The 23,066-nt window shown below is 50.2% G+C and overlaps 1 pseudogene; it reads right to left on the bottom strand.

Moving 5' to 3' along the window:
- Positions 1–16,282: 16,282 nt before the first annotated feature.
- On the bottom strand, positions 16,283–16,864 carry LOC136406606 (large ribosomal subunit protein eL20 pseudogene; annotated as a pseudogene).
- Positions 16,865–23,066: the final 6,202 nt, after the last annotated feature.

The raw sequence follows: 23,066 nt of genomic DNA, 5'->3' as shown, positions 1-23,066 counted from the left end.
GTTCATTGTGTTGGAGTGCCTTCTCTAGTAATTTCTTTCGAAAGGATGCTTGAGAGATAAATTTTCTGAGTGTTTGGTATCCGAGACTTTGTTTTTCTTTCACTGATAGTTTGGCTGGCCATAGATATCTAGTTTCAAAATAGTTTTCTCTTGAAATGTTGAAGAATTTTTCATCGTCTTATGAATCTGGTACTGCTGATGAGAAGTCATGGGCGATTTCTCATGCCTTTGCAGGTAACTTTTCCTCCTTGTTCGGGAAAATTCCAAGGTCTTTACTTATCTTTAGTGGACTAAGGTTTCCCCATAATGAGTTCTGATTGTGAATCTTAAAATTTGTTTTAGTCAGAAGGCTTTTTTTTTTTAGCTTCTTTCTGACTTGAATTCTATATAAAAGAATTCTTTTAATAGTTTACTTATTTCTGTTTTTTATTATTTTGTTTTTTGTTTTTCTCTCTCCTCTTTCTAGAGTGCTTACTAACCAGAAATTGGACCTCCTGGATTAGGCTGTTTGTCTCCTAATCTCTTCTCTCAACTTATTAATTTTTTCTCTCTCTTTACTCCACTTTTTGGATATTTTCTAAACTTTATCTTCTACCTCTTCTGTTGCATTTATATTTCAGTGACCAGGCAGTTTAAATTCTGAGAACCTTTTTATTCTCTGATGGTTCCTTTTTCATTGCAGTCTATTCTATTTCCATGGATGCAGCAGCTGCCCACATTTCTCAGGTGATTCAATTGGGTTGCTATTCATTTTCTTTTCTAATCTCAGAATGTCTCTTATTGGCCGCATGTACAGTGAGTCTCAGTGTCTGTTTCTATTTCAGAATGAAGGAAGGTGGTAATTACTCTAGGAGACTGCTGTGGGCTTCTTATTTTTTACATGTTATTCCATCTTCCCATTGAGTATTTTCCCTGTATGGGAATGCCACCTAAAAGCTCTGGGTTCATGCACAGGGTCTGCTGACTGTCAGGCTTTGCTCCAGGAAGGTGGCTTTGTAGCCTGGTTGTGCACAGGGTCTGCTGACTGTCAGGCTTTGCTCCAGGAAGGTGGCTTTGTAGCCTGATTGTGCACAGGGTCTGCTGACTGTCAGGCTTTGCTCCAGGAAGGTGGCTTTGTAGCCTGGTTGTGGGGAGGCACCCATGGCAGAATGAGATGAGCTTTAGTCTGGGACATCAGCCTCCATACGGCACCCCTCCATGCTCCACAAGTGTTTCCATTGATTTATCCAGGAGTCTTCTCTGGTTTTCTGTGTGTCTGTTGCTCTGATTGAGGATGGTGAGTGACAAATTTGTTCCATAAACTTTCAATTAGTTCCTGTTTTTTTTTAGCACCATCTCCCCATTTTCTTTCTCACTGCAGGTTGTGTCTGATCACAGTGAGCCTAGTCTCTCGCAGGTCCTTTGTGTGGATTCAGCAGCTGACTCAGCTCAGCCCCCTGTGAGCACCCTGGCCGTGGCTTCCCCCCTCTGGCTCACCCATCAGCACATGTCCTTCACCTTCCTGATATCTGTTGCACTCCCTCATCTACTACTGACCTTCCTTTCTTTTTATAATGACTAATTATAACTCCTTCCGACCCTTCATTATTTGTATATTTATTAAATGCTAACTGTGTAACAAGACATAGGAGATAGAAGAAGAGATACAAAAGAGAAAGTAACCTTATTCTTGTGAAGATTAAATTCTGGTGACAGATAGACTATCATATGCATGGCAATGAGTTCACAGGATTGATATGAAGCAACTGGGCAGCTTTTTGAGATAAAGCAGTCAGGGAGGGCCTCCTAGAAGAGGTGGCTTTTCAGTCCAGAACTGGAGAACAAGAGGAACTAGTCATGTGAGGACAAGGTTGGAATGTGTGTGGAGGGTGGGAGGGGAGCAATCCAGGTACAGGAGGCAGTTGGTGAAAAGGCAGAAATAACCTTGGTGTATGGGATAAACAGAAAGAAGGCCATTGCATAACCTGTGGTTGCGCAGTGGATAAAGTGTCGACCTGGAATGTTGAAGTCATAGGTATGAAACCCTGGGTTTGCCCAGTCAAGGCACATATGATGAGTTGATGTTTCCCATTCCTCCCCCTTCTCTCTCTCTCTCCTCTCTCTACAAATCAATAAATAAAATTTTTCAAAAATAATATAAAAAATAAATAATAGAAAGAAAGAGGACCAGAGGCAGAGAATGGTGGGAGGTAACATGGGAGATGGACAGTGGCCAGCTTGTCCAGGGCCTTGCAGGTCAGGGTAGGAAGTTTACACAGGTCTCTCAGTACTAAAGAAAGCCATGTAGGCAACCTTGGTAGGTCAAGGAGTAACCAGTAAAGGAGACAAAGTGTAATACTGGTGGCCAAGGCCAGGCAGGTCCACACTGGATTCGGGCCGACAGTAGAAAAACTGCAGAGCCAGAAAGGGTTGGGCCATTCCATTTAATAAAGTCTCACAATGGCGGACAAGCACACAGGCAGGGGAAACCGCCTCTCAGGCAAACAAACAGCAAAAATGGCCCCTCACAGTGGTGGGCAGGCAATCCACCATCCATAGTCCCCAATCTCTCATCTCTCTCGAGCGCAAGCACCCACAGCCTTATTGATGACTCTTTTCTCCTTCAGTTTTGTCTAGTCTTTCCTCTTAATTTTTTTTCTTTCTTTTTTTTATTTATTTATTCATTTTTTAGAGAGGGGAGAGAGAGGGAGAGAGAGAGGGAGAGAGAGGAGAAAGAAACAGAGAGAGAGAAGGGGGGGAGGAGCTGGAAGCATCAACTCTCATATGTGCCTTGACCAGGCAAGCCCAGGGTTTTGAACCGGTGACCTCAGCATTTCCAGGTCGACGCTTTATCCACTGCGCCACCACAGGTCAGGCACCCACAGCCTTATATAGGCTATACACACATGCCTCTGCCATGTGCTCATGCACTAATCAGGCAAAGGGCTTGCAAACAAAGGTAAACCAGCAAGCAAATCTAACACAGAGAAATCCAGACCAGGAACGTGGGGGAAAACCGGGAGAAGGTAGGCTTCCCAAGGCCCAGGAAGTGAGGATTTCAGGAAGGCCAAAGGGGGGAGAACGTTGAATGCTGCTGAGAACGGCTGTCGGGGAAGAGCAAGATTACCTTGGGCTCTGGCAATGCAGAGAACCATGAGAACTTCCATGAGTACAATCTCCGAGGCACAGTGTCCGTCCCGTGGAGCAGCCGGCAGAGACTTGGAGTGGAGGCGGTGACTGTGCAGAGTCAGAGAAGTTTTGCTTGTGGGTGTTGGGGTGCACAGTGGGTGCTGCTTGCTGCTTGCTGCTGCTGTCGTCCTTCCCTGACCTGGCCTGTTTCTGGGATTAGGTTGATGTGGTGGGCACCTATTGGTTAACTGCCCAGCCCCCACCAGTGAGGGGTTCTTATGGTCGAGTCAGCACATCACCAGCTCATCCATGACTAGAGTTTCCTGGTCCAGGATATTTTGAGTCAGCTGAGTCACCGACTTCCTTCCCAGATGGCAATGCCCTAATCACAGCTGATTGGTCCATGAGAGTCACCTGACCTGCTCTGGTAGGGGAGAGGGAGAAGGCGAGAAAAGCCAGATCTTAACATAAACTGGGGAGTGCTGTCCGAGTTCCAGTGTTCTGCAGCTTGGCTGGTGGAAGATGCTGGTCTGGAGACACGAGCAAGAGAAATAATGAGCCCTCTTTTTTCTATTCTTTCTGGAGGCTTGCTCAAACCTCCCCCCTTGTGTTCTACAAGAGGAAGTTTCCCTCTTTGGAACTAATTTGTTTGTGTTCTGTTGTAGCAAATTTTGTATGATCGTCTTATTATTCCAAACAAAGGCAGTGAGTTTCAGAGAGGTTAAGTAACTTGCCCATGGGTCATCCAGCTTGTGGGGATGGACCTTGGAGAGGAGCCAGATGTGTTGGCTGCAGTCTCTTCCCACACTGCTCATCTCTAAATCCTCAGGGCACCCCATGGACAGTGATTTCTTCTTCATCTGATTCCTGCATTTAGATTCACAACACAGTCCTGCCAAATAAAGTCATCTGAGAACCCTCACAGCAGCCCCAACGCCCTACCAGTTCGGTTGAATTTCTCAGGCCTTTGTCCCGGACAGGCTCAGAATATACGGTCTCCGTCACTCCACTGCCTTGTGTTATTATTGCTCCAACCGTCATTGTCTTGTTATCCGAGGGTGGAGGTGGGGGGAGCTACGGTGAGAGGGTGACAGATTGGGGGAGCACTGAAAGAAAGGGACGGGCAGGCACTGAGGGCAGAGAGACTGTGAACAAGGAGGAGAACCAGGTGAAGTAAGAAAAAGGGAAAAAGAAGATGAGAAGGGAGGGATGCAAGACACCCACAAAGAGATGGAATGGAATGAACACAGCAGCAGTCTTCCTCTTGGTCTTGTCCAAAAGACGAACTTGGTCATGTGAACGTGCTTGACTAAACCTTCTGGCAGCTTCTGCTTACTCAGGATGAAGTTCAAACTCTCTGGCCCTGCCCAGCAGGTCCTGCGTGGGCTGGTCCCTGCCACCTGTGCCCCTCCCTCTCAGTCTGCTCTTCTCGTTGGGCACAAGGCTCCAGGCTTACTGCTTCCTCAGCAGGTCCAGTCCCACCCATACCTTGGGTCTCCGTCCCCACTACACCCCCGCTGCCTGGAATGGTCTTCTTTCCTCTCTTAGCCTTCATGACAGCCAGTCCTGAGACCAGGGCTTGTGAGCAGATTGTTATCTGGAGATGGGATCCTTGGGTGTGGGAGTGAGGAGGACAGGGAGAGAGAGCAAAGCAGGGGCCTGACAGAGGGGCTCTGGGACCTGACATGTCACCTCTTCAGGGATGGCTTCATCGACTACCCGAAAGAGTTCTGCCAGCGTTGCCCTCTGTCTCATCACCCTGTACGCTTTGTCATGGCCCTGTGACACACTGCCAATTCTTTGATCCACGCATTTGCTTGTTTGTGGTCTGTATCTCAGGCCAGAATATCATCTCTACAAGGACAGGGCCTTGCCAGGCTTGTCCACAGCTGTGATCTCTGCTCCTCTCTCCTTGAGCGACATGTGGGTGGCACTCAATAAATATTGAGTAAAAAATTAATGGACAGAAAGAGGAGCCAGGTGGCCCAGTGACACTTAGCCTGGCCTCTGGGGAAAGAAAAGATGTCGAAATTTCCATGGACTGCCAAGACCAGTGGCCTGATCTCTGGGAAAAGGCCGCACCGACCGTTTGCAAACCCAACTCTCCCCGTCACATGGCACAGCAAGCTGGAGGGACGGGGGTGGCAAGGTGCTAAATAAAGCCAAAATCTCATTGTCTCCGGTCTTCTGATTACCAGCTACTTAGACTGCAGTTTCACAGTCAGCCGTGATGAGCTGTAACTGCAGGTGTTTTCCATGGTTAGTTTTTCCCTTGGAAAAGAAACCAATACCTGTAATTTCCCCCAAGATGTGCTCCTGTCTACCATCCTAAGGCAAAGGTTGAGTAGCCTTTGTTACCCCATAACCACGGGTTCCCTTTTCCCTACTTGGTGAGTAGGTGTGCTGAGGGTGTGGGAGACACTCTGCATCCTGGTCTAGATTCTGCCACCAACTTGCTGAATGATTCTGGGCCTCAGTTTGCCCATCTGAAAAATGGGTGCTCTGCTGGGGGCTGGAGGAGGTAAGTTGGGTGGGGATCAAATCCCAGTGGAGCACAAGGACCTCAAAGGAGGAGCTTTCAGGAGCCCAGGGCTGAGCAAGCAAGGCAAAGAATCCAGGAGGCCGAGGAATCAGCATTGGGCAGAGATTACCCCATCAACCTAAGACACAGTCAGAAAGAGATCATAGTGTCACCCGCTGCCTAATATCTCTCCCTTTCCCTGCAGGTCCAGGAGATTATTCCTAACCATGGAGGCCTCTGGCCCTTCACCACCTTCACCCTGGCTCTCCCTTCCCCCACCTCCTTTGCTAGAGCCTTTTCTTGGGCTCTAGGAATCGCCCTCCAGAGTTTGAAGCTCAGAGTCTGCTTGGTTCTACTGCCCAGCGGTTGGGGGCAGGGAGAACCCCGTGGCCTCACTGCCTAAGGTGTGCTGTGCTCTGGGCTCCCCGAGTTGTCTGGACTGTGCTGTCCGCCTGGACCCTATGAGACACTGATTCTGTCTATGATGCTGTGCTTTGGTGGCCCCCAGTTACTGGGCTTCCTCTGGGCTGGCTAGTGTCCAAGGAGCCGTGCACACACTCTTTCAGTGGGAGGACGTGCTCTGAGCTTTCCAGCTCCAAACTGTGGAGTTTTCAAAGCACTTTTGGAGCTCAGCCTATTCCCAGGCTGGGCACAGGCAGCCTGTGCTGGCTTCTGGGCTCAGGAAGACAGACGGGCAGAGGCGAGTGGGCACGTCTGCACTGCCTGTCCTCTCCCAGCCACCCCTGCTGCAGGGGCTCTGCTCCAGGCGCCCTCAGAGTCTCCTGGTCCTGATTGCTGTCCTACCCTGTCCCTATGCAGCCCTCTGGCTGCTGGCTTCCTTCTAACATGGAACAACAATATGAAAAGCCCGCATACGTACCACCCTCTCTCTTTACTAAGACCTGGAATGAGTAGAGGAACTCCCCACCTGGGTACAAAGGATGAGTCATTCCTCAAAGGTCTGCAGAAATATTCATCCACTGAGCAGCAGCCTGGTGCCTGACCCACATCTGCTCACCCGCTCTGATCCTGGGCAGCGAGGGACGGCTCCCCGCAGGCTTCACAAGGTGCTGCCTCAAGCAAGGGCAGCATCCTTGTTTCTGCCCCAGGCTATCCCTGGAGGATGCCGGGGATGCCAGCAGGAGCTCTGTGCTTGTTTGGTCTCAATCCTGTGCTTCTGGGAAGTACAGGGATAATGCTGGAGCAATAGGGCAATGCTCCTGTTCCCCCCCCCGCCCCCCCCCCCCCCTCACAAGGCACAATCCCAGGACACATCCCAAACTCTTGATGGGAGGTCCTGGAAGAAATGTGTCCCGCTGCTCCCAGAGGTAGTGTCAATGCCATGCCTTGTATTGGCGTTCTTCTGTCCCTGTCTCATTCCTGCTCCCTGGGGTCAGCTCCCAAACGAAACACTCCCAAACATACATCTTAATCTCAGGCTGTGCTTTTGGGAGAACCCAGGCTAAGACACCTACATTTCACAGGGTCCCCAAGGGGAATGCAGAAATAAGACTTTGCAATTCCAGTCCTGGCTGGGAGACTCCCAGTGGGCAATGAGGTAAAAGCCTGCAGGATGACCTTACCTGCCTCTTCTGCTTTGGGATGGGGTGGGGAGGCAAAGAGGACGTGGCAGTATCCTGAGCTCGGCGGGGTCAGTGAGTGGCCCCTGACCTGGCTACCTGAAGTTGGACTAGGCAGGGCTATGGAGGAAGGCAGCACTCTGGCCTGGACAAGTGTGGGGTCGTGTGAAGTCTTGTCCATGCGACTTGGGCGTTGGAGGTCTGTGTCATTTTCTCCAGCTCTAACGGGAAGCCCATCCCAGGCCAAGAGCCTAGTGAGAAAGCAGTGCTCACAGCACTGACCAGGGTGTAGGTGCCACGGGAGGTGGTGTTGGAACAATGGCTTCATTAGGAGGCCCTCATGAGAAGGAGATCTTCCAAGGCTAATGTTAACTGCAACCCACAGGTGCAGAGACATCTGGGACGATGAGAAACCTTCAGGGGGAGAAGGTGGGCACCCGTCAGTGGAATGAGGGAGCTGGGCTGAACTGCCTGCCTGGACTCCTGCAGGGTCGTGCTGGAACACGGTGTCCCTGGAATATGGTTCCTGCAGGGTCGTGCTGGAACATGATCTCCCTGGAATATGGCTCCTGCAGGGTCGTGCTGGAACATGGTCTCCCTGGAATATGGCTCCTGCAGGGTCGTGCTGGAACATGGTCTCCCTGGAATATGGCTCCTGCAGGGTCATGCTGGAACACGGTGTCCCTGGAATATGGCTCCTGCAGGGTCGTGCTGGAACATGGTCTCCCTGGAATATGGCTCCTGCAGGGTCATGCTGGAACATGGTCTCCCTGGAATATGGCTCCTGCAGGGTCGTGCTGGAACATGGTCTCCCTGGAATATGGCTCCTGCAGGGTCATGCTGGAACATGGTCTCCCTGGAATATGGCTCCTGCAGGGTCATGCTGGAACATGGTCTCCCTGGAATATGGCTCCTGCAGGGTCGTGCTGGAACACGGTGTCCCTGGAATATGGTTCCTGCAGGGTCATGCTGGAACACGGTGTCCCTGGAATATGGCTCCTGCAGGGTCGTGCTGGAACATGGTCTCCCTGGAATATGGCTCCTGCAGGGTCGTGCTGGAACATGGTCTCCCTGGAATATGGCTCCTGCAGGGTCATGCTGGAACACGGTGTCCCTGGAATATGGCTCCTGCAGGGTCGTGCTGGAACCGGTGTCCCTGGAATATGGCTCCTGCAGGGTCGTGCTGGAACACGGTGTCCCTGGAATATGGCTCCTGCAGGGTTGTGCTGGAACACGGTGTCCCTGGAATATGACTCATGCTGGAACATGGTCTCCCTGGAATATGGCTCCTGCAGGGTCGTGCTGGAACATGGTCTCCCTGGAATATGGCTCCTGCAGGGTCATGCTGGAACATGGTCTCCCTGGAATATGGCTCCTGCAGGGTCGTGCTGGAACATGGTCTCCCTGGAATATGGCTCCTGCAGGGTCATGCTGGAACATGGTCTCCCTGGAATATGGCTCCTGCAGGGTCATGCTGGAACATGGTCTCCCTGGAATATGGCTCCTGCAGGGTCGTGCTGGAACACGGTGTCCCTGGAATATGGTTCCTGCAGGGTCATGCTGGAACACGGTCTCCCTGGAATATGGCTCCTGCAGGGTCGTGCTGGAACATGGTGTCCCTGGAATATGGTTCCTGCAGGGTCGTGCTGGAACATGGTCTCCCTGGAATATGGCTCCTGCAGGGTCGTGCTGGAACACGGTGTCCCTGGAATATGGCTCCTGCAGGTGGAGCCCCACGCCCCCTGCGGAGGCTCTGAGCATGTGCGTGCCCACAGTCACCCTCTGAGGAGGTGAAGATTTTGAACCTGGGCAAAGTACTGGGTTTGTCTCAGGCTTCCCTTCCAGTTTAGAAAGAGCCTCACGCTGTTTAGGTTGGGAGACAAGGTGTAGGTTTGGGTTCCTCAGAGGCTGGATGGAAATTCCCAGGAGACGTGGGAACAGTGTGTGGAATGAGAATGAATGAGGTAGGACAACAGCCCACCTTTATTAGAGGCCCTATTCATGCATTCATTCCAGAAGCATTTAGTGAGCATCTACTACCAAAAATACCATAGTTCTGGTCGTTTGGGAAATATCAAAGAACAAAGCAGATAGTAGTCACTGTCCCCGTGGGCTTACATTCGGTGGGGACCTAAATGTAATGACCGTAATATCTTAGTAAGTTAGTGGTACATTAGAGGGCCATAAGGGCTACTGCTAAAAAGAAAGAAAAGAAGTGAAGAGGAATGGATGATTGGGTAGCGACGGGGAAGGTAAGTTTCAGAGAAAATGAGGTGTTCGGAGGAGACTCTGAGAAGATGAGGTATGGCCAAGACGTGGAGGAGGTGAGTCGTGGCTTTTGGTGCAAGCTCTGGGGCTGGAGTGTCCTTTGTTTTTGCCAGGGTAAGTGACACCTCATGTCCCCCACCCCAGGTCCTCATTCAGGGAAAGGAACTCAGGTCCAGGTCCCTCCCTTGGGGGAGATGACTGGTCTCTTGTCCAGAATGATGTAACGTCTGCCTTGGTTTGAGACCTCAGTGGAGACACAGTCATTTAAGGGGTCCTAGGCTGGGTTCTTGGGGACTCTTGGAAGTCACCCCTTTCCCTCAGCACACATAGCTTTGCCTTGATTCCCAGGCATGGTGCCCTTCCCCCTCATCTTCCCTCATGAGGACATTCTCATAACGGCGATTTCACGCAAACACATGAAAGAAGCCACAGTACACTGGGGAAGCTGCCATAATCCTTTTGTGCAATATCTCTGTTCGCTGCATTCATGGTCCTCTCCAGATTACCCATTTCCTAACAAACCATTAACACGGAAAGGAGGTGGGGAGGGGAGAGGGAGGGGAGAGGGAGGGGAGAGGGAGGGAGGAGGGAGGAGGGAGGAAGGAGGAGGGAAGAGGGAGGAAGTCTGAGGACCAATGGGGCGTCCAATTGCGGAGCATGAGCTAAGAGCAGATGGGGTTCTGCATCCTCCCCTGCTTCCTCATGGTGGGGGCAAAGGCAAGGGCTGGGGGCCGGCATTCCTCCCAGAAATGAATCTCCCTATGAGGTGAGGATGGTGCTACTAACCTTGGGAAGACATCCAGGCTCTGAATCTGGCCAACAGCAAGGAGGCTTCCCTACTCCTGGCAGGGGCGACTCAGGTCCTGGGGCCAGTTTCCTAAGAGGAATGAACCTGGACCAAGAATCGACTCAAGGCTGGGGATGAATGAAGCGAGTTTTATAATCTGTTCATCATTACACAGGTTGGGAGTATGGGGCTGAGGTTTGAACCTAAGTTTCTTTAAATGAGCAGAGCTCACCACTTAACCAAAGCCTCCTGCCACTGCTAACTACCATCAGGGGCATGGCATTTGTTGCATCTCAGCTTTCTGAAACCCCCCTCTTCATATTTCAGCTTCAGGTCCATGCCTAGGAAGGGCTGGGTCAAGACATCAGAGGCATCCCTCACAAAGTGACAGCTTCCCACTTCCTTCTCTGCCATTCTCCTCACACTGGAATCCCCCTCCCTCCCACCCTCGGGACTCTATGCTGTGCCCAGCAGCATGGGGCCCCATGCGGGGCTCTGCACACACGAGGGGGCCTCCGTCCACCAGGCACTGACTCCAGGCCTTTTGGGGAATTGCCCTCCACCCTCCACCACCCATTTCCGCTCCAGGTCTCACTTCGGCCATTATCTGAACCAGGGAAAGAAGCGGCCCTCTCCCTGTAGGAAAGCACGGAAGATCTATGGGATTTAATAAGATCATCCAAGAGTTGGTGCTCTAGCAGTTTTCTGGTGACACCATGTTCTTTTGGGAGGTAAATTTCCTTCTCTTTAATCCACTGTATCTTAAGCAGGTGACCCGCTCTGTGTTATTACAAGCTGGTTATTATTACCATAAATCCTTCCATTTCTACTTCTTCCATTTACATTAAATATAGTCTCTGTTATGGTGCCTACATTAGCTTTCATAGGAGGAAATCTCTGTATAATTTAAAGGGGATGAGGAATGCAAGTGAAGTTAGGGGAGGAGAGGGCAAAAAAGGGAATAAAATGAAGGTTTCTTACCCCAAATGTGAAGAAGCCTAGGCTTACGCCTTCCCGATGTACTCAAAGCCGCATACAATGTGAACATCTCTAAGTTCGTTCATTTGTGTATTTGGGACGTACTTGTGGGTCCTCTGCAGTGCCCGGTCACAGGGATCAAAGGCGATAGAGGTGCTGTACGATTCCAACTATACAGCACTCTGACCATGGAGACAGTAGAATGATCACTGGTTGCAGGGGTTTGGGAGAGAGAGAGAGAAGGAATAAATAAAGCATGGAGGATTTGGGGCAGTGAAACTATTCTGCGTGATACAGTAACGATGGACACCTGTCATTACCCCTTTGTCACAAAATGGGAACCCTAATGTAAATTATAGATGTCAGTTAACAATAACATATCAATATTGGCTCTTGAATTTTAACCTGTGTGCCACACTGATACAAAATGTAAAAAATAAAGGATTCTGTGGGTGGATAGAAAGGGTATGTGGGAACGCTCTGTCTTTTCCATCAAATTTTCTGCAAATCTAAAACTACTCTAAAGAAAGAATTTCTATTAATTAAAAAAAATAAAATAAAGAGAGAGAATGTGGCTGTCTGCAAGGGTCTCCCAGCCTGGTTGGGGCGGCAGCGACCTGGACACTCGCCCATTTGTTTTCTCCCAGGTGGTCATGGGAGTGCTCTGCATCTGTTTCAATAGGAAGCTCTGTTCTAGGCTCTGGGGACACAGCAGTCAATCAGACATGGTCCTGTGTTCCCGGAGCTTGCGTTCAGAGTGGGGGAGTTTGGCAACATACAAGTCACCAAATAAGACAGTGAAATTAGGAGAAATTAGAAAGGAACAGGACGGAATGGCTGTTCAGGTGGGAAGTCACAGCATCTGTGCTGGGTAGCCTGTTGGTTCCCCCGGAATCTGTCTCCACCCTGTGCAGGGGGCCCTGTCCTCTGAGTGCTGGTTGCGTTTGCCAACTGGGAGCCCTGGCAGAGACTGGAGGGAGAGAGGAGACTGAAACAGCGTGTATTGCCTGGCTCCCACCCAGCAGCTCAACACATCCCGGAAATGGTTCTGTTTCCTTATCCTCACTTCAGGCCCAGGTGGCACTAGCTCCAGACATTGCATTATACTGGGTGGTCTTCTTACACCCTGGTCACAGGTTTGTAAAGAATCCTCTTAGTGAACTGGCTTCCAGTTACCCAGGCTGACTGTGCCATCTCTTTCATGCCAGGATTCTGATCAGTAGAGCCTCTCTTAGGAACACAGTCATGCAAAGACCCGGGGAAGAACTCTGGAAAGGGAAGAGCAGGCAAACACACAGGACCAAAGTGGGTATGAGTGTGGTGTGTCTGTGAAATAAAAAGAAAGTCAGGGAAAAGCAAGGTGAGTCAAGGAGTGAACTATGCAAAATAGGGCCCGTGTCTAGTTATAGTCAGATCTTGGATAATTCTACATAGCAGAGTCCCACACATTCCCATGGTTAAATCACACACACACACACACACACACACACACACACACACACACACACACACATTTATTATCTCACAGACTTTGTGGTCAGAATTCTGGTTCTGGCTTAGTTGAGTTGTCTGCTGAAGGATCTCTGCCACCAAGAGACCTGCCATTAACGTGAGGTGCAGGGCTACACTCTCATCTGAAAGCTTGCCTGGGGAAGAATTCCCTTCCAATGTTGCCAGCAGGATTCAGTTCATTGCACACTGTTGGAATGAGAACCTGTGTCTTGTGACTGCTGGCCGGAGGCTGCTTTCAGGCCCTTGCTGTGTGGGCTTCTCCACAGGACAGCTCACCAAGTGGCAGTTTGTTTCAGCAAAGCCAGCAAAGGAGAGAGTCTGCTAACAGGATGGCAGTTACAGTCTTCTGTAACATAGTCATGGCAAGGACTTCCCAGTCACCTTTCTACATTCCACTGGTTAGAGGCCATCACACAGGTCTTGTCGACCCTCAAGGGGAGGGCCTTTATAAGGGCGTCAAGGCCAGAACATGGGGATTATTAGGGCCATTTAGAAGTTTATCCACCACACCTGCTATTGTTTGTTGTCTCCCCTGAGTTTTGTTCTCTTCTTTCTCTTTTCCTGCTTTGCATAGGTTCATTAAAAAATATTTAATTTTAAGATATCGTCTTTAAAAAATCCATATGTCTTTGTATTGTTTTTAGTGGTTGTTCTGTGCATTCTTAACTTATCATAGTATATTTAAAGTTAATATTGTATCAAATAGCATGAAATGTAAAATCTTACAACATGGAAATTGTATTTATATTTAGGCCCTGGCTGGTTGGCTCAGTGGTAGAGCATTGGCTTGGTGTGTGGATGTCCTGGGTTCAATTCTGGTCAGGGCACACAGGAGAAGAGACCATTTTCTTCTTCACCCCTCCTCTTTCTCTTTCTCTCTCTTCTCCTTCGGCAGCCATGGCTCGATTGGTTTGAGTAAGTTGGCCCTGGGCTCTGAGGATGGCTCTCTGGCCTCTGCCACAGGCGCTAAAAAAAAAAAAGGCTCCATTGCTGAGCAACTGAGCAACGCCTCTAGATGGGCAGAGCCTCGCTCCTTAGAGGGCTTGCTGGGTGAATCCCACTAGAGATGTATGCAGGTGTCTGTCTCTCTGCCTCCCCTCCTCTCACTAAAATAAAATTTAAAAAAATGAAAAAAGAAGTTGTATTTACTCCTTTGTGCTACTATTATGTATTTTACAACTACATATATAATACCAACATATTGATTTTTTTTTTTTTTTGTATTTTTCTGAAGCTGGAAACTGGGAGAGACAGTCAGACTCCCGCATGCGCCCGACCGGAATCCACCCGGCACGCCCACCAGGGGGTGACGCTCTGCCCACCAGGGGGCGATGCTCTGCCCCTCCGGGGCATCGCTCTGTCACGACCAGAGCCACTTCAGCGCCTGGGGCAGAGGCCAAGGAGCCATCCCCAGCGCCCGGGCCATCTCTGCTCCAATGGAGCCTCGCTGCAGGAGGGGAAGAGAGAGACAGAGAGGAAGGAGAGGGGGAGGGGTGGAGAGGCAGATGGGCGCTTCTCCTGTGTGCCCTGGCCGGGAATCGAACCCGGGACTTCTGCACGCCAGGCCGACGCTCTACCACTGAGCCAACCGACCAGGGCCCCAACATATTGATATTTTTACTTAGAACACTTAGTTGTCTTTCAAGATATTCATTTGTCTTTTAAAGCCTGTTTTGAGGGAGCAGGTGAAAAAAAGCCACCTTTTCATTGTTGTTGGAAGACAATGGTCTGTAAATATCATTCTGGAGAAGGCATTCTGGTATTTTAAAATCTAATGATTCAGAGCACTGCGCTAGCAGAGAGGGGAGTTGGTACAGCTCCTGGTGAAGTGAGAGAACAGGGTCACTCGAGCCAGAAAAGACTCCCTCATGACCCAGATGACCTGGAAGCTGGAGGCAATATAGCTTTACAGCCAGCAGCTTGGGCTCCGGAATCAAACAGTCCCAGCTTAATTTCATCTACACTGCTTTTAGCTCCGTGGTGCTAGCCGTATTCCTTGACTGGCCAGAGCCTCCGTTTTTTAAATCTGTCCAATGGGGATAAAGGAACTACCTCTGAGGGTCATTGAGAATTAAATGGTATAGTTCACGGAAAGCTGTTGGCACAGTGCCTGGCTTATCGTAAGCACTTAATAAGTGTTAGCAATTTTTATTCTTCTTAGAGTTGCCTTCACAGTGGAACTAGTAAGTCATGAGGGGCCCCGCATGGAAAAGAGGAGTCAGTCCTGCCTTAGCTGAGGCTGAAGGTGGACCTGAGGCAGAGAGAATGCTGGCTTTGGGCCGTGCCTTGGAGGCTGGAGGTCACTGGCTCGCTACAGATGCCAGGCCCGGCTTGGACCAGTGGGGGAAGAACAGAGCCTCCTGGAAGGGTGAGACCAGGCAAAGCTGAGCTGAAGGAAAGGGCTGGGGTCTGGTCCTTAGGAAGCTGAACCCGGCAAAGCCATTGGTGGCATCTCATCTTGGTTACGGCAGTTTTGGGTCTGGGATACGCACCCCTTTCTTGGTTCCATTTCAATCCACATGGAGTAGATTCTGGGTTTGTGGCTGACAAGATGTGCAGTTGGTTGGTGTAGAGGGTGACCTCCAAGATGGTGACAGGTGAGTCTTATCTCCTGGTGGTCACATTTCACACTTGAGCAGTGCCTCCCACAGTGATGGCTGACCTATGTGACCCATTGGGTATTGCAGAAATGATGGTGTGGGACTTGTAAGGACACATCACAAAGGACACTGAAGCTTCCGTCCCTTTCTCTGTCTCTTTCAGATGACTCACTCTGAGAAAAGCCAGCTGCCGTGTCTCAAGGACACACAAGCAGCTGTACTGCGAAGCCCTCTTGATGAGACACCAAGACCTCCAGCCAACAACCAGCTCATGCGAGGTTGCCGTTTTGGAAGTAGATTCTCCAACACCCATCTGGCCTTCAGATGACCTCAGCCCCAGGTGACATCTTGATTGTAACCTCATGAGAGACCCTGGGCACGAATCACCCAGCTAACCTATCCACAGATTTCTGCCCCTCACTATTATTATGTGAAATAACATGCTTGTTTCATTTTGGGATATATGTATATAAACTTTTTACACATAAATACATGACTGATCTGGGTGGTCTAGAGAAAAGAAGAGATAATGTTTAAGGGAGTTTAGGATTAAACAAACTTAGAAGGTTTCTTTATTGTGAGACTTCCCGAAAGTCTTTAATGTACTACCACACATTGTGACTATTCAGGCGAGTGATGCAAGACTTAGGCTTCCCAAGACATCTTAGATCACAGGTCCCCTGAGCTCTGTGCACCCCCACCACCCTCTTCTCACTTTCACTTTTTGCAGAATATTTCTGGCCACTAGTTTGTAGGAAACACAGTGGAGAAGATGCTGCCTGGGGTGGTTGGAGGAGGTGGAGGGCTGTCACTTCATCTCTTCCAGCCTCAGTTTCCTCATCTGCAAACAGATAGAGTTGCATTTAATACCATCAGGACTCCATTTCTTTATTTTGTTTGTTTTTTGTTTTTTGTTTTCCCAAGGTGTTTATTTGAGCAGACCAGGGGACTGAGAGGTCCTGCTGTTGGGCCTCTTGGTGGTGAAGCGTGGCTTGTGCTGGCGACGAAGGACCCGGTGGGGCAGTGGGAACTTGATCTTGGAGTCGTGGAACTGCTTGACTGCTGGTCGGCGGCACTTGCTGGCTGCAATCTCCTCCACCTTCATGATCTGGATTGAGTGGGCGCGGGCACGATGTCGGGCCCCCATGTCTCGGTAGCACTGGGTGACGGCGCCTGCAGTGGTCAGGTCCCGGTATTCCCGATACATGTGTGGGTGCCACTGCGGGAGTCGTAGCGCAGCCAGATACCAAAGTTCTTCACCCGAAGGGGGGATTTTTCAAGCACCTGGCCACCGTAGACTTTTTCCCCTGAAGATTTCTTCATCTTCTTCAGTTGAGACACAAAGTACCAGAAGCGGGACTTGGCAAAAACATGGTTAGGTGCAAAGATGCGCATGTGGTAGAGGGGTGGTGTGTGGCACTTGGGGGTGGGCAGGCAGCGCCCTACCACCTTGTACTCTCGCAGTGTGCCCGAGGCCTTCATAGCATCTCACTGCGTCCGCCACCACCCACAAAAGGAAGCTCCATTTCTGCTCTAACATTGTATCTCTGAGGCTGGGTGACGGGCATGCCCTCCCCACTCCACCCCATCCAGGTCACTCTTCAGATAATTAGGGCAACTGGGAGAAAGCTCCAAGCTGAATTAATCATGGTATATAGAAATTATAGATATGCTAATGCTTTCTGTTAATGACTGATGAGCATGGGTAATTGGAGATGGCAGGAAGGTACAGAGTTGTGAAGAAATTTCTGTTCTTTGGGAAAATATTGCATTCAAAGGGCTTAAGAATGATTAATGGAGGTTCTGGAATTGCAAAGTGCAACCAGTAGAAACTGTTTGGAACCGAAATTGCTTGGGAGTGACCTTGAGGAGAGTGTGGGCCCAGGTTGGGGACATTCTGTGGACCCAGGAAAGGCTGGGGCCGGGGCTTGAGTGCCAGTGAAGAGAGATGGGGAGGAACAGGACTGGGCGGTGGCCCAGCAGAAGGTGACTCTGGAGAGATCTGGCTTAGGGCTTGGACAAGGCTGGAGGCAGAGGGGCTGGCAGTGATCATAAGAGCTGGACCTGTGTACGCACCTGTCCCACTCATTCTTGTGTCCCATGCCTACTTTCCACTGAACACAGCAAAGCCTGACTCAGAGGCTGGGCACCTTGTTCTCCTGGAAAAGACCCAGAGGGGAGAGACCCCACCACAAAGCAAATCCCCACCTGTGGAAGGGCAGTTTCCAGAGCCTGACTGTCTGGTCCCTCAGGTGTTATTAAACGGCAGTGACCCAGAGTGGGAAGAAAATGGCAGCAGCGTCTTCTGTTTCCCTGAAGGAGAGAAAGTCAGGATTTTCCATCTCTTTTCCTCTTCACAGGGACACTTTGGTAGGGTAGGGGGATGGATCCAGGCACAACTCTGGGTGCAGCTGATCTCCTGGAAGAAACCTGAACCCTGGTTGTAGAGCCAGTGCCCTGGTCTCTGACCTTGCCTCTTTCTGCAGAGACCTAACCTGACTGAGATCTGGGCACTGCTGCTCAGCATTTGTAACCCTGCCAGCCGGCAGATGAAGGACAGGGGAAGTATAACCCCCCAGGGAGGTTCTGTGCCGAACCGGATGCTGTGTATCAGGCAGCCTGCCCTGGTCTCTCTGCCCCCTTCAGTGCCAGCCCAGGAACCCACCACCTCTCCTGCCCTCTCGCTTTGCTCAGTATGCCTCTCCCAGAGAGCCTGGCCAGGGAGCAGGGTGGGTGGCATCTTGGGGCTTTCCAGCTCCCAGTGTGATGGACAGGTGGGCGCTGCACTTCTGTCCCCACTCCCACCACTTTCAGAGTGCAGGGGAAGTTGCTGGCTCCAGAGGTCCCGTGAGCCTGGAGTCATGATGCCAGCTGTGCAAGGAGAAGAGAACAAAGACCTGGGGGAGGCTGCGTTCTGAGGTGTTCCCGGCCCTTTCTGGGGAGCACTTTCTATCCTGCTCGGGACTCAGAGAAGCAGGTCCCCAGTCCCCTTTGCTGGTGAGCAGAGCGTTCCTTCAGAGAAACTCAAGCTCCTTAGCCTGGTTCCTTCCAGCCCAGAAGACCTCTAAGCTCATCTCATCCTGTTGTTTTCAGGCTTCAGAAAATATTCTGCACAGTCTTTTACTCAAATGAAACCTAACCCAGAAGCCCAGGGGCTTACCCAGATCAAAAAGAGCTGCCTGCTGACTTATATTAAAATAGAACTCTGCTTGTTCATCCTTCCCTTGAACCTCTCCCCTCCCAGGCAGCCCACAGGGGCCGCAATGCAGCCCCGAGTCTCCTCAAAGACCAGCTTAAAACCGGTGATGCAGGAAGCCGGGAAAGGGAAGTGATTGTTGAATGGGTACAGGGTTTTGGTTTTGCAAAAAGAGGAGTCCTGGAGGATAGTGGCGACGGCGGCACAACGGCGTGAATGTGCTTAATGCCACCGAACTGTACGCTGGAAGATGGTGAAGGTGGTAAATTTTGTTATGTGTATTTCACCAACATTAGGACAAAAGCATGACACCAACTAATCGATACAGCCCATATGCAGATGGGAAACTGAGGCCAAGAGGAGGTGGACACAGCCAAGTTTACCAGCTGCTCCGTGGCCGGCTTGCCCCATCCTGCTTTCCCACGCAGCTCCCCTGGCGCAGGCCCCTTGTGGGGCTGAGGGCACCCATGCAGCCCCTGCAGCAGAGGGGGAGAGGAAGGTGAGGGGTGAGCAAGCAAGCCCAGCAGGAAAGTGAGGTGAAGGAGACACCTGTTTTGGAAGTTCTGGTCCGGAGGGCCCAGGAAACCTCACTCCTTTTTGGTGGATTGCTACATTTTCACCAAATGATTTTTTTTTTAATTGTATGATTTACTTATCTTGTCTCCGATCTGCTGATATACTTCACCGCCTTTTAATTGCTTGAAAAGCTGAGCAGTTTTTCATGTTTTAAGGAGTGCTGAATTGTATAATTAAAACACTAACAGTGTAAATCAACAGTGCAGAAGAAAGACAGCAGAGAATTAAGCAAGTGTGCTGGCATAATAATAAAATCAAACTGGTGTGGAGAGGGCCCATTAGGGTGAAGATGTGGAATGATAATGTGGTGGACCCTGAGCCCGCCCCTCTGTTTCTGGGGAGTTGAATGGAAAGTGCACATAGTTAAGGCACAGGGCAGAGGCGCAGCTGTGACAGGGAGGTGGCTTTTAGTTAGCACGTGCTTCCCGAGTGGGCTGGGGTGTGAGGATGGGGAAGAGGCATGAGGGAGGGGGATGTCTACAGAATGGCCTCTTCTTCCTGAGGTCTGCAGGTTGGCTTTAGCTTAAGAGGGTGGGCAGGAGGGGCTGGAGACATTTCTTCTCTCCTTCTCATCCCCTTTTCTTCCCTCTCTCCCTCCCTTCTCATCAAAGGAATTCATGCCCTGTGAGACAATCAAACAATGCAGAAATATTCAGTGCAAACTGGGAAAGCCCGCCCTTTGGCTCCTCCTGAACCCCTCCCTCCTCTCTCAGCCCAGCCCACCAGGCTGGAAACCTGGGAGGGAAAGGGAGCGGTGAAAGCTCAGGTACCATCCTGGCGGGGCTCCGCTGCACCTGACCAGGAAACTCTCAAACTAAGCACGGCTCAGCGCTTCCTGGAGTGTAAGGTGGCACAGTGGTCTGGGGAATTCTCTGTGAGAAAAAGAAAAACTTTCGTGGCCAATAGGTTTGGGAAATGCTGAGTTCAGCAAAATCAAACAGCTTTATCTATCATCTATCTATCTATCTATCTATCTATCTATCTATCTATCTATCTATCTATCTATCTATCATCTATTTATTTAAATGCAGGACTTCCCTGAACCTTGAACATGCTACATACCTGGTCTCTTTGCATTCCAGAAGGTAAGCTTTGCTGAGAGTGAATTCACGGCCCATGGAACGTGGGCCCCAGGAATGACGCTTGGGGAAATGTTGGGTTCTACTGAAAAGAACAGTTCGCTTACATTGTTGAGCCCCTGGCTGCTCTGCCATGGTCACAGTAACTACCACGGATATTACTTTATAGACCGTGTCCTGTTTAATCTCCACCACCACCTTGCAGGGTGGTATCAACATTCCCATTTTCCGGATGAATACACCGATGCTTAGAGCAGTTAAATGTGTGACATTTACAAAAGCTAGAAAACAGTGAAGGCAGGACATGACCTCAGGTTGGCCCGGCTCCAAGACTGAATCCTTGACCTCAAATCCTTAAGCTCCTTTATCTCGAGCGGGGTCCCCAAACTACGACCCACAGGCTGCATGCGGCCCGAGGCCATTTATCCGGCCCCCGCTGCAGTTCCAGAAGGGGCACCTCTTTCATTGGTGGTCAGTGAGAGGAGCATAGTTCCCATTGAAATACTGGTCAGTTTGTTGATTTATATTTACTTGTTCTTTATTTTAAATATTGTATCTGTTCCCATTTTGTTTATTTACTTTAAAATAAGATATGTGCAGTGTGCATAGGGATTTGTTCATAGTTTTTTTTTTATAGTCCGGCTCTCCAACGGTCTGAGGGACAGTGAACTGGCACCCTGTGTAAAAAGTTTGGGGACCCCTGATCTCGAGTATGTGGAGACTGGAATTCTCCTCACATTTGGGTGGCTGTTTTTCCAGGCTGGTGGGGCCCTGAGCCAGAGATTTCAGGAGCTCTGGTGACTGCTCTTCCTGCTCAGGCAGAAGGAGAAGAGGGGTGGAGCTCACCCTAGGATCCTTACATGAGTGTACCTCCTTTCTCTCTGGGGGTCCTTTAGCTCCCCCTTCCCCTCAGAACCCCACATGGTGGGTGGGGTTGTTGGGAGCTGTTCTCACTGGTAAAATCGCCTCGGGGCTGGTTCCTGCCTTGGTCCACCTATATTGATAAGTCTTAGGCTGCAGATTTATTATTTGAGATTTATAACACACTGTTGCTCACCCTTATGATGGATGGTTCACATTGGGATCAATATAGCCCTCAAAACATTTACATATTTATATTATTAATAAGCAATTTGTCATCCAGGCAGCCCTGCTCTGCCGGGTTTTCAGGGTGTTCTGTACAGACCGCTAACCTTGTCCTCAGCCCCTTCCATCAGTCCTGATGGCTGGTATTGATCTGCTTGGTCAGACGGGGACACAGTCTGGAGCACCAGCACATGGGCCAGAGAGACTGGAAAGCACACGAGTGCCTTTTGCACTATTGTTCCTCCCTCTGGCTGATGGTCTGGCTTCTTCCTACACCTGGGGGTGGAGGAAGACCCTTCTTGTGTTGGAGTCCTCTGCGGACAGTGGTCACCAGGCTGATGGGTGGCTTTCTTCTTAACATCTCATGATCTACTTGACCTCTGCACACTCGCTGCCCTCACTGCACAGGTCCTCACCAGGGCATTCTAGGCACTGACCAGCCTCCTAACTCACCTCCTAGCCATCCCCGCCTCTATGTCCATTCCCTCTTCTAGGAGATTTCAGTTCTTGTCTCCCTTCTGGCTGCCTGCTCACAATCACCACTCTGCTCTGAAGCCCCCCATTCTGTTCATGTGCCAACTCTTCCATCCGACTTCAAGAACCTTGATAATCCACCTGCCCTGATGTCCCCCTTTCCCCCACATGCTCCTCCATTAGCATGACCTTTGTCTCAACATACACATGTGTGTATGCATACACCACACATACACACACACAAAACTTGCTGTACCTACTTCTTTGTTTATTCTGGTCCAGATACCAAGAATACCCTTCTAGATTACTCCATCCATGCAAAATCTATACCTGCTTCAAGGTCTGCTCAAGTCATACCTACTCCATAAAATGCTGCCTGACTTTTCGAGTGACCATGAGCTGTTTGGCCTCTCAACACCCTTCTCTTCCACTTTTGTTGTCCATTCAATGAATGTTTGTCAAGTGCTTACTGTGTGCCAGGGCACCGCACCAGCTTTTTGGGTTATAATGGTAACAAAAACCAATCACAGTCTTGAAGAGCTTAAAGTCTAGTGTGGAAGGGAGATATCCATCTAAGAGTTGCAGAAGGAAAGCAAAATTAAATGGAGATTGGTTTCATGAAGGAGAGATACCACTTGGTAGCAGTGGGGCTGGGCAGAGAGGGGTTTGTCTGGTCAGAGAGAGCAGGGAGGCTTCTTAAAAGCATGTGTTGGAGGTGGGTGCCTGGGAGAGCATGCAGGGACAGCATGTGCAAAAGCCCTGTGGCAGGAGGGAAAATAGAGAGTTTGGGAAACTGAAAGAAGCCAATAAGGCTAAAACACAGAAAGCAGGGCAGGGATGGGAGTGAATTGAGGTGGAATGGACAGGTGGCACAGAAGCCAGACCTAGCAGAACCCACTACAGGTGGTGGCAGGGCAGAGTTCTCTGTCAGGAGAGCACTAGGAAAACAGCAAAATCTTTTAAGCGAGTGGCAACATGATCTGATTTGTATCTTGAAAAGCTCACTCTTGCTGTGTGAAGAATAGGTGGGAGGCTGAGGAAGGTAGTGGTGGGGGGGCATTAGGGGCCTTTGCTGTGGTCCATGCAGGAGATGGTGACAGGGGCATGGCAGTGAGGGCGGAGAGCATTGGTATTTAGGATACAAACCCATCAGGACTCAGTGACATTTAGGATGTGGGGGATTGGAGGGAGAGGCAGGGTGGCCAGTTTATGACTCATGGCCTTTGACAGAGCCACTCACTAGCTGGGGAGAGCAAGAGAAGGTTACGCTGATGGTGGTGGGTGGGTGGGTGGGTAGGTGG

Source organism: Saccopteryx leptura, chromosome 5, assembly GCF_036850995.1.
Source record: "Saccopteryx leptura isolate mSacLep1 chromosome 5, mSacLep1_pri_phased_curated, whole genome shotgun sequence".
NCBI lineage: Eukaryota > Metazoa > Chordata > Mammalia > Chiroptera > Emballonuridae > Saccopteryx > Saccopteryx leptura.
This window is presented reverse-complemented; position numbering and strand designations above follow the sequence as displayed.